Raw genomic sequence first — 17214 nt, 5'->3', positions numbered from 1 at the left:
GGTTTCGAGCGCTCCGCACGCCTCGAATGCGCGGCGCCTCTGTTCGCCGAATTCAGTCAAGAAGGGAGCAGACTCCGAATGCAGTGCAGGAAATCCGGCTCTATACGGTGATGAACGCGCAACTCTGGCTCCTGCATCGAGCCTATACAACAACTCTAATCGAGACTGCTCGCGACGACTGCGATTTAGTAAAATGAAGATAACATTTTTGTAGAGTACCTTTCCTTAAAAACGAATGGGGACAATAAAAACAAAGCATGAAGTTAAAAAAGAAAAGCGGTTGCATAGCAGCGGCGTTCTTGCTGCCGACGGATTTCGTCTGCTTGTCGTCTGCTTTCGTTCGTCGTCGGCTACACCTTCCGACGCTGCTCCCGACGCCATCTATCAATACGTGCGCCAAACTGGTCCCGCCGCTCGACTCAGTCGTCTGCCTTCCGCCCGCCGTTGACCTAGCAAGTTTTTGACCCTATTTCTTAGAGAAAGGGAGCTACGTTTTGTAATTTTACGAGAGAAAACGGACCTGTGAAATACACCTTTGACGAAAAGTTTAGACTGCTTTGTGCAGGCGTCGAATTTTATAATCCCCCTTAGATACAGCCTTTTGACTTCAAGCACCCTATATATTAGGATTTGCCTTCATTACTTTGGGCATTCCTACTCGACACTGCAGAAGAAAAACAAACACCAACGGCATTTTAAGCGCGGAGACCTTAACCAACATGACACCTCCCTTCGACAGCAATCTTCTTTCATATTCAAATTACAAACTCACAGCCGACCTTACAAGAAAAAACAGGCGTCAGCGTTCTCATTTATTCCGGTTTCTGTTGGTGCATATTGAAGCTGAGGGGAAACGGGCCGGTTATGTAGGGTGCAATCATGTTGACCAGACGTCTTCAGCCACGTTGAAACAAGACGAAACTCACAACAAGCAACAGAAGGGATCATCGATAACTATTCTGAATTTTGCTATACTAAATAAACATACCGAAAAGGGCGCAGGCCAGGGATTCCGAAAATATCGCTAGTTGGGGTAGCTAAAAAAATTGCATAAGTACCCCTTTAACGGCGCCGTTTCGGGTCAGCTCACCTTCTCCTTTCAAATGCGGTTCCGCGTAGCGTCTTTGATCTTCTCAGGAGTGAATTCGCGCTTCCGGTGCCGGATACTGAAGGGTCTTCAAGATGAAAAAAAGACGAGGTTCCGGCCAAGAGCTCGAGCGAGTGAGGGCGGCAACGCGTAAAGTTAGTTCGAATGATTCGAAGCAGGTCGTACCGTACTGAGTTGTGAGGATCCTTCATACTTCAGACCCCTCTGATGTAATACTTTCGACATATTATACAGAGGCTCCATCCATTTTTATGCCTTTGAAGACCCATTTGATGTGCTCTTTGGGTGAGATGATAAGAGCTCTCTCGGTTTTTACTGGATCTCTTCGATATCCCCGAATTTCTTCCCATGTCTTGCTGTGCATCTAAAATTCGTGGACGAAATATTTACAATGAGCAGAACATTTCAACCAAATATTTTCTCTAATGATTACAATGTATGGGCCGGCACGTTGTCATTATTGGGGCAATTGACTCAGCACACTGCTTCTTTCGTTACTTATTTTTTTTATTTTGGGAACACATACTGTCTTTTTTTGTTTGTTCTTCATGCCCTGAATTAAGGCGCAAGAATAGTCTTTTAGTTAGAAACTTTAATGTGGCATAGCCACTCATTAATATCCAGTACTGTGGACAGAATGCGTTCGGCATAAAGAAGGGACACATTAGCAGCTGTCAAAATTTAGAGTTAAAACCTCGAGACAAGGAAACAAGAGGGACATGCACACCACCCTCTCAAATTTGAGGCGGTGGCGTGCAGGACCCTGTTATTTCCTTGTCTCAATTTCTAAATTCTTAATTATGATTGTTCACCAGCTCTTCTGCGTTTTGACTTTTTTTTTTAGCAGCATGTGCCACCCCACAGTGGTGGTCTGCCCTGCTGAGAAGTTATGGTGCGAACTTAGTCTGCATAGACAATCAATCATTCGCGAACACCGATAGTATAATAGCCTTGATTAAATAATTGAAACCCTACTCATAAGAGATCTTCTTCGGCTAAATCTGTGGGGAGGATGGCAGGCTCAAGTTGGAGCGAGCAATCGATTGTTCTAGCGTAAACAGTTTTATTTTTCGATGCGTTAGTACTGCCACGACAAGATCATATTGTGATCATCATTTAAATTGCCGCGAGCTCTTACCCCTAACGCCTGCGACGCATAACATGAGCAACTAATTGAAGATGCGTTCAGAATTGATGTCGGACATAAAGGTTTCGCGCAGCATTAGCGCTACAGTTCGCCGCGATGCCTTCTTGTGTCCGTACCAATAGGAATTTCAAATATAAATATGACACCAAGCGGCCGGCGCACAACTATATTTAGGAAATTGTTTGAACTCGGAGTTGGATGAATACGACGCTACCTTTTTCATCGGGCCGCTCGTGGCATCGATTAGCTCCGTGGAGACAAGCCCAAACTAAGAGTCGGCAGTCCATTCTCGTCTTGTCCTAATTTTTAATTCGAAAGCATTTCTCCCCAATTTTCAGCCTCTTTCTGCTTTGTCTACGCGACATCCTTTGAAGAATGTCGCCTGCTATCTTGGTCCGATCCAGGCGGCGCTACAGTCGACGCGCAGGTGTAAAAAAAGCAAAACATAAAGATAAGAGGTGTGCGCGTCAGAGGAGGGAGAATGAATGCCTATGCTGTCGGAGTGTAGTGCATGGAATGAGCTCATGTCACCAATGAAATAACGCCGACTGTACTACGTCACGGCTTTCATCTTCTTTCTTCGAGCACATCCTTAAGGCTGGTAGACCGTGACAGTGCGCTTTTAGCCTGTGTGTATGTATTTGCGTGTCTTTCAGGCCTTTGACTGCGCTCTGACTAAAGAACAGGAAGGCCGTCTGCTATCTTTGGCCATTCCAGGCGGCGCTACAGTTGACACACGGGTGTAAGAAAGCAAACCATAAAGATAAAAGTTGTGCGCGTCAGAGGAAGAGGAAGAAAATGTCGCTACCTTTTTTATTCAGGGGCATTAAGCGCCATGGGGTGAGCGGTCGTGGACACTAGCGAGCGCAACGGCCAATGTGAGCTTCGTCGAAGCGCGCCAGCCAATGGAACCGAAGGCGAAATTACGGATACTTGGTGCTGTTTTCAAGCTTGACACTGATGACGTCAGCTCGCTCCATGGCACAGTTCATGCTTTCGCATTAAAAACCTTGCGCCGTGATTGGCTCTTCGGAAATGTTATCGGCTAACGCGGCAATCGGATTGGCTGCGCAGCTATAATATAATGCACAGTACGGGTCACGCTCACCGTGTCTTACGCTCTCAGCGACTATAGTCAGACGAGTGTCTTGTTTTGAGAAGCCTGCACTGCATTTAATGACGTCGCATTCATAAAACAAACCAACAACAAAAAGACAAGGCAATACACGCGGAGGAGGCCAGGGAGATAGTGCTCCGCTCTCGTAGAAACTCCCCTCACTGCCGCTGCGTCCACCGTTCACAATTTGAACGTTTGCCGCTGGCTAAGGAGAGCGCAGGCATGCGCAGAACCCTTCTTGAGAAAGGTTCATTGCACGATGGGAGAATCAAGTTCCCTTATTGTCCTGGGGTTCTTCCGAGCGACCCGACGTCCTCTCTTTCTCGGTACGTAGTTATGCGAGCGGCAGCCTTTCTCGCGTGAAACGCTCAAACGTTTTACAACCTGAAGAGTTTAAAGTCTGTACATCTAACCAAAGCCGCGTTGCAAATCGTCTCGAACGTCCAGCTACAAATAAGTGTCCAAACGTCGCGCGAAGGTCAGTGGCTAGACCATCTGTGAAGAAAGGCACCCATAGGTATATGGCCTGAGGCAACGAACTTTGCTTGATTCAATGAACAGACACTACACCGTTTCACGATAATTTGGTGAACTGTGAAGGCTCCAGACCCCGCGACCTGATAAAAAGCGTCGGAGCAATTCACGCGATGACACTCCATGTTACTGGCCACGGAGGCCTCGTCACCGCCACAGAAACAGCGCCGTCCGCTACAGGATTTAGTTTCAGGTTCCATCTCCATGGAGAACATATAAAACATAACGAGAATAATCCCTGGAAAAAGAGAGCAAGAGGGACAAAGGAAAACACAAATCTCTAAACACAGCTGACTGGTGCACGACCGAAAAAATCCGCCTGGTCCGGGTATCGGACCCGGGACCTCTCCATTTCCAGTGGAGCGCTCTACCAACTGAGCTAACTAAGGCTCAACTGACGTCTATAAGCCCGTTCACACTCTTGCAACCGAGTACGACCGAGAGAGACCAGACCGGTTTTTAAGCCTCTTGCGATCTCTTAGGACCAGCTCCGCTGCCTCGCATCCGGTCCTAAGAATTCGCTCTCAGTCGTACTCGGTCGCAAGAGTGTGAACGGGCCTTTACCCTTGGTTACCTAAGCTGGTAAAGCGCACCACTGGAAATGTACTCATCCCGGGTTCGATACCCGGACCAGGCTGATATTTTCGGTCGCGCACCAGTCACCTAGTTGTGTTTGTCCTTGTCTCTCTTGTTCCCCTTCTTCAGGGATTATTTTCGTCATTCTTGTCCAGCTCGCTTGCACCTTGCATTTACTTCCATGATAAATATAAAAAAATGAGGAATAAATATTTTTGAAATAATGAGTTTCAATTGTATTTAAACAAAAAAAAGTGACGCCATATCTGTATCCGCTTCCGATTTTTTCCCCTTGTAGCGCCGTGGTAGGCCGTGGCCATTTGGCGATCGCAGCCGCGTAATCGACCGCTTCTGCTCATAATATCGCTCCGGCTTTAACACCCGTCAGATATTAGCGGATAAATTGAGTGCATGGTCGTCTCACGAACTGTTCCCGAAGAGCTCGCTACTCCAGCGGACGGTAATGTTGCGGCAGTGGACTTTCATCCAAAGTTGGTTGGTTTCGGAGCAGACGACTCTTGGCCAGCAGACAACACCCGGTTCCTTGGCGTAGTGACAGACGCGCTCCCGTCACGTGGTGTCACGTGCCTCGGTAGGACTATCTTATGGGGTCGCGGTGTCTGCCGCCTCTAAAGTTCGCCAAGTTATCGTGAAACAAAGTATACTGGGCCTTTGAAAAAAGATAACGTTCCCGAAACGAAATACATACTGCGACAGCGCCCAGTAAAGCCAAACGATGTAACAGCTAATTAGGAACAAATTAATATATGAGACTCCTTCTCATAAAATGCTCACATACTTTGTCAGAGTCAAAATTTGTTCCGTAAACTGCGTGCCTTTACTTTGTGCCATAACATATTTTCTCTTTAACGCCTGGAAACGTTCATCCTCTAATTAAAAAAGGAATCTTGCAGAAGCTACTGCTCATTACCATCGGGCAAATATTTAAAGGGGCGTATAGGAGTTTGCAAATAACTTTGGTCTGTAGCTCCTATATGACCCGTTTCATTATAGGCACTTTTCATAGATTGAAAATGCACGCATTACATCGAATACGTAGGAATGTTTGTAAATTATGCAGATAAAATAATCCGAACATACGCTATCTAAAATGAATGGTCGGAAGTTCAGCTGTGAAGATATCTCAAATATAAAGGCTGTTTATCTACTTTGGCCTCATTAGGTTTTCTTACCACTTGGTTTCAGTTGGAAGCAATGAGGGCCACTGAGTATTGGTGTTATGGAGTCGCCGACGCGCCGACGCTAGCGAGCTCCAACCAAAGTCCAAAGCGACCGAGAACCGCCGTTCGCGCGCAGCCCGAGATATAAACATTGGTTCGTCCGCTTCGCGCGTAACCTGAGCGCCCCGCACCAGAGGCGCCTTTCTTTTGTTTTGTTTTACGTTCACAGAGATGCAAGAAGAAATCGATTGCTTCATTCGACAGATAGAGACGTCCCTACCAGCTACACAAAACGAGTGCAGAACAGAACAAAGACCATGTTTGCCAAAGACTCGCCAGCTACAGCCACAAAGGTTGGCCAAATCGTCGAGATCTCGGAACACATCACATTGCCGTGCAAAACAGCATTCTCATGAATGGTTCTAGAATAATGGTACTAGAATCCTGCCGTCCACATATCCTGCAACAACTTCATGAAGGACAGATGGGCATAGGAAAATGCAATGCACGGGCAAATATATCGGTGTGTTGGCCGAAGATAAACAATCATATCAAGCGCCTGGTCAAGAACTTCGAAAAGTGCATTAAAACTGGCCAGAACCGAAAGCTCCCCCTCATCCCGTCAGTGTTTCCTAGTCGACCGTGGGAGGGAGTGTCGATGGACCTTTTCTTCATCCACGGAAAATGGTGGCTGGTCGTCGTCGACTACTACTCTCGCTACGCCGAAATCGCCCGACTGGAAAGCCTCACAGCAGCGTGCGTAATAATGCACTGCAAATCGATATTTGCGAGGCATGGCATCCCAGAAGTAGTGATGTCTGATAATGGTCCTCAGTTTGCGGGAACCACAGGTTCAGCATTTACAAAGTTCTCACAGACCTATGGATTTAAGCACATCACATCGAGCCCTCGCTACGCGCAGAGCAATGAGATGGCGGAGGCTGCGGTGAAGATCATAAAGAGATCACTCAGCGAAACGGAAGATCCGTACGAGACACTCGTGATCTACCGTTCAACGCCTCTGCCCAACGGATACAGTCCGACAGAACTTCTCATGGGGAGAAGGATGCGTACAACCGTGCCGATCGCCACTCAGCTCCTGGAACCAAAGCTACCCGACCAAAAAGAACTGGGTCGCTATGAGCAGGAAGCAGGAACCGACAAAAGCAATACTTCGACCGGCGACACGGAGTGCGTCAACTAGATCCACTCGGCTGTGGACAGCGAGTTTGGGTCATTTAACTAAAGCGAACGGAGTTGTTCAGAACAAGGCCCATACACCACGATCTTAGTGAATAACGTCCGAGGGTCAAGAGATCCGAAGAAATCGCACGCATTTAATTCCTTTCCCCGATCAACAAGATAAACAATGCATCGAAGAGTTCCCCGAAACAACCACGAGGCCCGAGGAAACGTGTTCCGACACCTCCCACAAACATTCTCGGCACGGCCGATGTGTAAAAGAGCCAGACCGTTTCGGCACTTTTTGGAAGCTCCCTTAGAAAGAGGGATGTTATGGAGCCGTCGACGCGCCGACGCTAGCGAGCTCCAACCAAAGTCCAAAGCGACCGAGAACCACCGTTCGCGCGCAGCCCGAGATATAAACATCCGTTCGTCCGCTTCGCGCGTAACCTGAGCGCCCCGTACCAGAGGTGCCTTTCTTTTATTTCGTTTTATATTTAATAAACGAGACGTCAGTCTTTAGCCTGACTCCGGCACGAAAGGTTGTCTATGTGTGCCCTTCGCCAAAGAACGTAAAACGAAACAATTGGCAAACTAGGTTGGATAACTAGCTAATTAACTAAACATTTTATTTACTTTTAAAACTTTGTTTATTCCGGGGGGGGGGGGGGGGGGATAACACTATAGTTGGAGAAGTGACGATAGACCTAACTGTGGTATGCATAACGTGAACTTTTGACTAATAATTTCTGGGCAGAATGGAGCGGGAAATGTCATCCCATCGGCTTCTAATCAAAGCTAAGCTGGCAAAAAGCTCCCGTGCCATGGATCCCTCCCCTCTGCGTTTACGTCCGACTAATGTCACTTACCGCGCGGACACGTCAATTGTGGAGCCGCGTAGGGCGGAATGGTCGACGTCAAGGGAGCTCTTTGGTGACTTTCTTTGAGTCTGAAGGCGTGTACAATGGGGACATTTCTCGCCCCGAAGCTCCCAGTAAGATTGTTTTCCTCAAAATTTCAATTAACGGCCAGACTATATTCTGCAAATACATTATGCCCCAAAATAAAATTAGAAAAACGAGAATTGTGTTTACTTAATTTGCTAATTATTTAACACCTTTTTTTATTCCTTTTAGGCAGTGGCCTCAATGCCTACAACTTAGCCTCGGGAATAAAGGAACACGAAATAAAGTTATCTTTTTTGGAACATTCTGAGAAAACCAATACGAAGACACCCTGAATGCATCTCTCGGTAGTTATATATTCGCTTGCAATCGACACACTTTATATATATATATATATATAATGGTATGCGCACAAAGCATACATAGCAAAAATCAGAGCTTTCGTAGAAAATAAACGGCCCATATATGCTTCTTTACAAAAAAACGCCAGTGGTTTTCTTTGAAGTCTTAAATCTTCTCTTTGCATTTACTGCTCAACGACCTTTTAAAACAAATCTCGGTGTCAGCGAACTCAGAAGGTTCGATCACTTTAAATCCCTAGGATATAGAATGCAATTTCAACCGGCGTGGGAGGCCGTACTATTGTTTCCACATAGGTTTTTCACTACACTTTACGAGAGACTCCAGACTTTGAACCCAGTGTGAAAAGAAATATTTACCACCAAAACAATAATAATAAAAAAAACTTTGCACGTTGCCGTTTAAAGTTTCCACTGCGGGTTCAGAATACTTCTAACCAGTGTATGCTACAAAAAAAAAACTGCTTTTTTTTACACACTAGGCGTGTACAGTTCTTTGAAAATGACGCAAATTGATTTTTATTATTACGGATCTTCTTCAATTCTTCTTTGTATTGTTTAAAGAGAGCCTGGGTTTACAGTGCACACAAAAACTAATTAACACGTGTTAAATTAAATTTTCGAGGATTCGTGGTGATTGTTTATAAGGGTTAACACATGGACATGTGTTAACCCTTATGCTTACCCCTACAAAATGCCGTCTCTGCATGTTTTTCACGCTTGTCGTAGTTTTATACCTAAAAAAATAATTACCATCATAGCAAGATATATTAAAATGAGTAGTAATTTGGTAACAATTTTATGTAGAAACTACCCGACAAACCGGTTGTCATCAGTCGACTGCTTTGGAAATCTGAAATTTGTTTTGAAAGTATATATTACGGAAAATATAACTAGAAGCCCTCTCATTTATGACCTGCTCATTGTGCACCCCATAACGCTGCCTTGCTTCTTTATTTTCTTAATTACTTTATTGATTGTAATCGGGACTTTGTAGCGGCACTACAATAAATTACCGATGCGTGCATGTTAGTAAGAGTAGGAGAGATAAAAGCGGTCACTTTCACCAGGACCATTCTCTGTTGAGTTATGGCGTGTGGAGTTGCCGAAATTATAAAAAAGTAATGAAGTGACAGCAAAAAAAAAAGAAAAAAAAAGAGGGAGTTAACAATTACGACACGGAGAGTCAAACATGGTCAATGAGGTGCGCCTAAGCAAACCTTTCTTTAAGGCTTACTGAAGACGACTCCAACCATGTCTTGGAGTCGCTATTGTTTATAAAATGAACTTCCATTTCAAATTTGAAAAATATAGAGAAGGAAAGAAAAAAGTTGGAGGTCTGGCGCGCATTTTCTTTTTCTATTTGCTCTTACCCGCGTGAGCTGAAATGTAAATGTGCCAGCGTGCAAAAAAAAGAATCGTACACATTTCCGGTTCTGAACTAGACGGCAAGCTTTTGCACTGTAATCAAGAACAAATCTACGCGCTACCTTCAGTAAAGGATCGCCTATAGCGATCTCAGATGTAAATCACTCTCGAGGTGCAAAAATTATGTTTTCGAAAATTAGAAAATATACGCGGACCGCGTATACATGTCTACCGGTATTTGGTAGACATGCTTCGGCATGTCTACCCAAATACCGAATAGTACTACCCACATCGCTCAACCCCTAAATAGAAGAGACACAATGAGGCGTTACACTCGGTAGTCAAAGACTACCGCTTCGTTCATACCATTTTTTTTTATCCCACCAAAAGTAGGAACGCAAGCTGCCGCGTTCAAGTTGACCGCCACTTCGAGACCAATTGGAGGCAATTAAGAAATACATTACTGATTACAATGGAAACTAGAAGGAAAATCATGCGATTTACTAGTGTTATTAAAATAACAAGGAACATTGTTCTCAACTCTGAATGTCATTGCGAGACTTGTGAACACTGGCCGTACTTGCAGCTTGAACCAACGACGCATCTGCTCTGATGCGAGGCCTGAAAGCAGCGCACCCGCAAGCTTCATAATCAATACAAAAAAAAAAAAAATTTTTTTTGAGCAAACCTTTTAAAAGTTAAATTCTGTAATTTTAGCAACTAGTGATATTTTCCCATAGTTTCTTATAGTCCTGTATTGCTATCTACTTTGTTGGTTGTAATTGATTTGTTGTTACAGTTTCGTATTCCATTGGCGGATTCCGGGACGAAAAATCTCTGGTGGGCTTTGTACCAGGAAGGTACTCATAACTCCGGAGAAACATAATATTATATAAGTCCTTTCCAAATTTTTTTTTTTTTTTTTTTTTTTTTTTTGCAGGTGGTTCTGGAGATCATAGTTCGAGGTATGTCCTCAGAAGTTTGATCTCACGAATGGAAGGTTGGGATGTTGTGGGGATTTGTTCAGAACTTTGTGTCGTCTGGGAAATGATCATCATATCGATATTGTGTAGAGGATATGGCTCTGTGTTTGCAAATTGCTTCTGAGGCTGACCTGGTTTCTGAGGTAATCTCCACTTCCTCCGAAAAAAGGTTTTGCTTTGTAGGTTAGATCCGCTTCCGAGAAACACTCCGTTTGATATAGATCTCTCTTTTCGACAGCGGCGCTTATTCAGAAGCTGGCTAAGTTTCCAATGGGAGCGCCCTCTTCAGCATTTTCTTGAGCACGAATATTTTTTCGAATAAGACACTCACTTGAGCTACTTTTTTTTGTACCATATTTGATTTTTTTTCCTCTGTGATTGAAAAGAGATCAGACTCTCCTGGTTACATTCTTTAAACTTTCCAACATCGAACACTTATCTAAGTGATACATGCCAACAATACGAAGCTCTCGTCATTTGGTCTATGATCCTGCGAGACTTTCTTGCAAAAGCGCTTACATTCAAAACTTCTACGTTCAACGTTTTCACGCCATATCCGGCATTCACATAAACGATGTGGTAACAAATAACGCATACGCATGTCAACTTATTTGGTAAGAAAAAAAAATATATGGAATAATCGCTGCATCCTCTGTTTAAAATAAGCTTAGCACATAAAAGTCTCGAGACGTTTTAAGATGACCAGCGTAAGACACAGATGGTCCATAGCGATGCTTGCTCTTCTTGAAGGACAGATCGTACAAGGTAAAAAAGATGTTCGGGGAAAAAATAAATTTTCCAAAAAGGTGGAGTAAAACAAAAAGAGGAAAATTAATGTCGATGTATTGCGATAGCTATATAATGATAGAATTTACTTCTATACGATAATGCGCATTTTACTTTCGCAGTATACAGGATGATGCTGAACGTATGCAAAAAAAATTAGAAAGTCAAATTCACCAAACACTTGCAACATGGGAACCATGTCGCTGGCACTTTATATTTTATAAATAGACAGATAGAAAAAATAACAACGTATATGTCACCTTCACTATTAATAGCTCGACACGCATGGCAAAGCCAAAGTCATATAAGATTTGGCTCTAGATGAAAATTGGGAATTTTAATCAAACTTGAGAAAAATGTCGCAAGTAACTATTGTAGCGTAACGCCAGAAGTCTGCACGCACACCAATCATGTGGCAGTAAAGTGAACGCTCTTGTTCGTGGGAATGTCTTGGTGGCAATGACGTTACATGAAACCAGCTCAACTGAAATCCCTAAAGAAGTTACAATCGCTTATTTATCTCTAACGAATTTGTAGTCTCTACACATCGCATTATCCTATAATGACAAATATGTAGATTTGCAGCTTTTTAACAAATGTAATAGAGAGCGAGCTGCAGCGGCAGCCGTCATGGGCAACATTCTTAGATGTAACAGTTGACAAGCTCCACGGAACAGCGGCGTTCGAACATAGTCCTTCTCTGTGGTCTGCACGCGAGCAAGTACGGGCGGGTATAAAGCCCCTAGATGTGCATGCGTTTGTCTTGCAAGTAACGTGAAATGCACCAGTGCACGAGGCCTTTGTCATGATCCATAGCCTTCTCTATACTCACAAAGCCTGGCAGATCGCCACGAGACGCGACCGCCGAAAGGGGAAAGGTAGAGCGGCAGACAGCGGATAAGAGGACAGTCATGTAACGGGCGCCGCGCTGCGGCGAGACGCCGAAACACACTTCTCCCGAGCGATGCAATGTCCGCTCGCGCCCTCGCGTTCCTCGCGTTATCGTTTCTTTTCTCGTCGGGTTTGAAAATCATGTTTCGGGTCCTCGCCGCTGCAAAAGCTGTGCGCTGAATACCAGCTTCCCCGAGAAATGCTCTCTGCTACGAGATCCCCGCGCTCTAAATCTGCGACCGGGCACTCTATGGCTACATACCATGGCTCCGTCATCGAACTGCCAGGTTTTGTGAGTATAGAGGAGGCTATGCATGAGCAGCCCTTGGAAGCAAATAGCGGCGGAGCACCCGCTTGTCAATGGGCGCGTTCAGTAGCGGCTCTCTCAACTCCGAACGGAGTGACTTGAGTCGGAGTCCTCGGAGCGCCTACTGAACGGCTTCTACGCCAGTTCCGTTTCCTCCCCTGACGATGGCGAGCACGATCGCATTTATTTGACGCCGGCATTGAAGAACTCTTGGCAAGGTCGTTAAATAAAAAGCGAGTGACTGTACACTTCAGCGCTGCTGTTCGAAGCGATGCAACGCGATCGAGCCCTTCGCTTGGCGGTGCAAAGGCAGCTACCGTTATAAAAACCGACAAAATGTCGTCAGCACACGCAAAGTATAGAGCTCGGCGAATCTACGCCGCCCGTTGCGATACTTTTATACGGCCATAAGTTTGTTCTGCCATTCGTAACGAACTTCTTATAAAATGTATTCGTATACACACGGGAAGTTTGGCCGCGCTTGGCGATCAAGGTTTTGTCGGCCGAAGCGAGCGTCAGCCAACGTGCACCCTGATTTAGCTATGCATACAAAACATCAATCGGGATCATGCTCTGCGTGAGTGTCCAGCCGGCTACCTAATGGTGAATTCCACTCGTAGATCTGGAGCGCTTTCCAAAATCCGCGAGGGATGCAAAATTCCGCTCCGTGGGACCCGCTCCGAATCGACGAGGGGAAGATAAACTTGCATTTTTGGAGCAACCTCCCCCACACCCCTTCCCACCCCTTCTCCCTCTGCCGTACAAAATGGCCGCTGCTCGAACTTGACAAGCCCACCAACGCCTCAGCCGGCTAATCTTTCCGACGACCAGTGACGACTGTCACTGCTTAGCTGCAGAAGTAACACGCGACACAGACCGGGCGAAATTATACGTACCACGGCGCCCATGTCACAAATAATGAAGACGTCCGCGTTCGGCACTGCCACATACCTTTCGGCCGCCTCGAAGCGAAGGGGCACGGACAGCGATTGCCAGCGGTGGAGTTCAGATTTGTAATACGACTTTAATAAACACAGAGGTAACAAACCATCACTTGCGCGGTCGTTGCCTAGCCATTTCTTGCTTTATTTCACGGGAAAACGCCGACGGAATGCAGTGCAAAAAGGTAAACAATCACTGGCTGCACTGTTAGCGAAAATGTAATATTTCGCCTGTTTACACCCCATTTTCACTCGTTAGCATATTTTTACACGCTCTGCTAGTGATAAATCGTCAAAAAATTACTTGAGGTAGTAAAAATTGGTGTTTCGGTCTCGGTTTACACGACTAGGCGTGTAAGCAACACTGAAAACACCCCAGCCCAACACCCATGCCAACACCCCAAAACGTCGAGCGCCATGTTGCTTCTGCCTTGAAGCGGTACGGCGGACGTAGCAGCCGAAGGTGAGTGTTTGATTTTTTTTTATCAAGTTTGTATAGAATGTAGCACGTCTCAGATTTTTATTACATGACATTCAAGAACGTTAGATTTGCTTTGAGCAAGCCGGCTCAGGCGTTAAGCCCGATTCACACAACCGGCGTTTAGCCACCCCGTCGATTGGAAACGACTCGACTGCTCGCCGGTTCTTTTGCGCGAGCTTTCGCTCGGGCGCTGTGAACCCTATGAACTGTGGTGCTCAAAGCTAGCACAATTAGGCACGGCTAGCGTCCCGGTGGAAGCTGCAGAGAGCGGAGACCGAAGACACCGTCGCATAAGAGTGGCGAAGCCGCGATCCTGCGCTGATCGTTGTCCCGCCGCTCTCTCCGGCAATATCGACACTTCGCTGCTGGGTGTCTCGTATTTCGACGTTTTAGAGAAACTTGGCATTGGCAAGCGCGAGGAGTCTCTATATCGTTTTCTCTGTCGCCTGCGTGGAGGAAACACGGTGGCGATAGAAACATATGCTCATGCAGTCAGTCAACTTGGACAATCCCCCTGTTCCCTCAATCCTATCGCATTCTTTGACTGCGTTTGTGACAACAACGTTTCCCCAGTGTGAAAGCTTTCAGTCACAACGGGCTACAAACTGGGTTGTGCATTGCATGTAGCCCTGAGGGAATTCTTCGCCGGAGACACCAGCACATTAGTTTCATTGGTAAGGTGACCGGCCACTAACGTGTTTGGCAAATGAAGCGATCAGGGGTAAGTAGAAATGCAAACAATGTTGAATGAATATTAAGGTGGTTGTAGCCAGAGCCTGCCAGTTGAAATCAACCTTTAACAATATAGTCTGCGGTAACTTCTTTTTGCACTTAGGATTGCAATTTTAAACACAAAGCCACTCCACATAGCTGTCGAAAATCGTGTAAACAACAGCAGTCATCGTCCCCGGTTCGGATGAGCGAAGCCTTAGCTTGATGAAAAGAATGGCGGTCTATACTTCTTGGTTGTTTCAATCACAACCTCGCACAGCTGAACAGACAAACAAATCAAGGAAATATATCCCGCGCTGGCTTGCAAATCACAGCACACAAGCAGGGTACATAGCAGAGCAGAAAACACTGGCAATGAGCACACGGAGGCATGCAGCTTCCTTTCTTTTTCCCTCGGCGAATGATTGGTTTGCTGCAGCATTCCGTAAGCACGTCGACATTCAAAAGTTGAGCCTGATCTGTCTTGCAGTGCCTTGCGGAACGGCAAGTATCGCCCACCATTCCACAAGGCACTGCAGGACTCACAAATGTGTGAACAGTGCTTTGCAATAAAGGCCATGATCGGGCAGCAGGTGCCCATCTAAAGACATTTAATATTGATTGGCATTGAACTAACCTTTGGGCTTCATCACGTAGCAAGCATGGGTGAGAACAAGAATTCAAGAACATTTAATGTTCGACGAGTTTAATACGTTGTGGTGCTTTCCTATCTGTTTCGGTGTCACGGAGTGGGGTTCAGATTAATAAAAATAATTCAATGATCCACTCTGAGAATAAACGAGAAATTACGGGAAAAGAACAAGAGAGCTAAGTTCGACCATTGACTAGCGCTGGGTCCACGCCTGGTGTATAATCAGTAGAGAAAGATGATGACACAGGGAGGATAAGCAAACAAAAGATTAGATTTAATAAAGTGAAAAACTAAGCTGTACACGGCAATAGAGCACTCAACACAAACCACACTCCAGCTCAAAGCCATGGAGCCCTGCGAGCCAGAAACTAATACTAAAAAGACTCGACGCTCATAAAACCGGAATAAGCCAACAAAACAGTGACGAAAACCCGACACTAACAACGAGAGCAAACCGAGATGGAGCTCGAACGTTACCGCTACACACATGGGATAATTCCCCAAAACAGTCGCGACAGAGAGTAGCACTGTGTAAAAATCTTCCCAACATTCAACAATTCGTACTTCAGAGCCAGAGAATGCAGTAGACAAGTCCTAGAAAACCAGGCTTAGCTTTCCGGTAGGTGCCGAGTCCAGAGCAGTCCGTAGTCTGGAGTTGTCGGCCGAAGAACGGCGTCTCGAAGTCCAGCAGTCCAATTAGAGGCTTGATGAGGTCGACACCGCGCACCACACAGCCACACACGCTTCAGCACAACAAACTCAAACACTTGTCCGACAGGCAGGGCAGAAGCCAAAAATTACACGTTCCAGGACTCATCTGCAGGGAGTAACCACGTTGAGTAGCGACCCGGCCAGCTCTGGGGTTGGACTACCTTCTTTGTTCCCGAACCCCCTTTTATAGGCTCGTCTACCGACCAACCTCCCGTTTCCCCGCCTTTCGGGTCAGTCAACTTTCAAGAAAAACAAAGCTACACAGCAACGACCCAAATGGCAAAACCTATTACATTTTTCAGACAACCAAACATATGTGCCCATCCATTCCCCCGTACGAGTCCAAAAACATCAATTATCGCCGATACATAGAACACGACAGGCGGCAGACTGAGCAAAGCCGCCGCCTTCAGAAAGCGTGCTAGCCAGCGTAAACATCTTTGTATCCCGGCGGCGCCCCTGCATGTCAAATCGGCACCATACGCGAGCCAGCATACGCACCCCTCCGTCCGCGAGGTCAAAGCCACAAACTGTGACCTGGGATGATCTACGTCGCCCGTTAACAAAAACCCATTCCGCAAACGAGCAAATTCGTTGGGGACTTAGAAAGGAACTACGACGGGACGAACTGAGATTAAAAGTGGCACCACACTCCCCCTTTTTGACCGTACCAACACTTAAAGTGGTCCAAAAAAAAGATCATAAAAGTATTTAAAAAATTGAAAAGAAGCCTGAATTTGTGACACCCGGTTTCTCCATCCTGTGTTTTTTTTTGTGCTTTTTCTATTACGAAGCGAGACATTATTCCAGCCGTAGGCACCAGATGTAATTCCCGTCTGCGATCATAAGATTATAGGATCCGAACTGCCGGCAGCTAAGTGTCAATTACATCCGGCTTGTGCATACAGTGCAACATCTTTTGCTATTCAGCCGATCATCACTTTACAGCCTGGGTATCTGTTCTTGTAAACGACAGTAGTGCTACATGTTAAACGGCTCTAAAGCGATAGAGCAAACTCACATCTCATTATCTTTTAGCTGAATAAACTGTTTGTTTGGTTATGCTTGTTATCCAATTTTTGTTTTAAATTTAATTTTCTCATATAAACACCTTTCATTATAGAAAAAAAATCTTTTTATAGTACGGCGGTGTCCATATTAAGAAGACATGACTGTATCATCTTTGAAACCAGTTTGCCACAGCCTGTGTTATAATATGTATTGATTTTTTATGCAGTGCCTGCCTTTCCTTGCCCCTTGTGAGGACGACTGAG

At 45.5% G+C, this 17214-nt stretch overlaps 1 protein-coding gene and 1 non-coding gene across 2 annotated transcripts in view; one reads left to right on the top strand and one right to left on the bottom strand.

The window, feature by feature from the left end:
- Positions 1-17214, top strand: part of LOC121048185 (tachykinin-like peptides receptor 86C) — a 198099-nt gene that overhangs the window by 43967 nt on the left and 136918 nt on the right. The window lies entirely within an intron of this gene.
- Positions 4223-4296, bottom strand: Trnas-gga. The gene has a single exon. It is a non-coding gene; the product is annotated as a tRNA-Ser (tRNA).

Source organism: Ixodes scapularis, unplaced genomic scaffold (genome assembly GCF_016920785.2).
Source record: "Ixodes scapularis isolate PalLabHiFi unplaced genomic scaffold, ASM1692078v2 PGA_scaffold3__209_contigs__length_174095766, whole genome shotgun sequence".
NCBI lineage: Eukaryota > Metazoa > Arthropoda > Arachnida > Ixodida > Ixodidae > Ixodes > Ixodes scapularis.
This window is presented reverse-complemented; position numbering and strand designations above follow the sequence as displayed.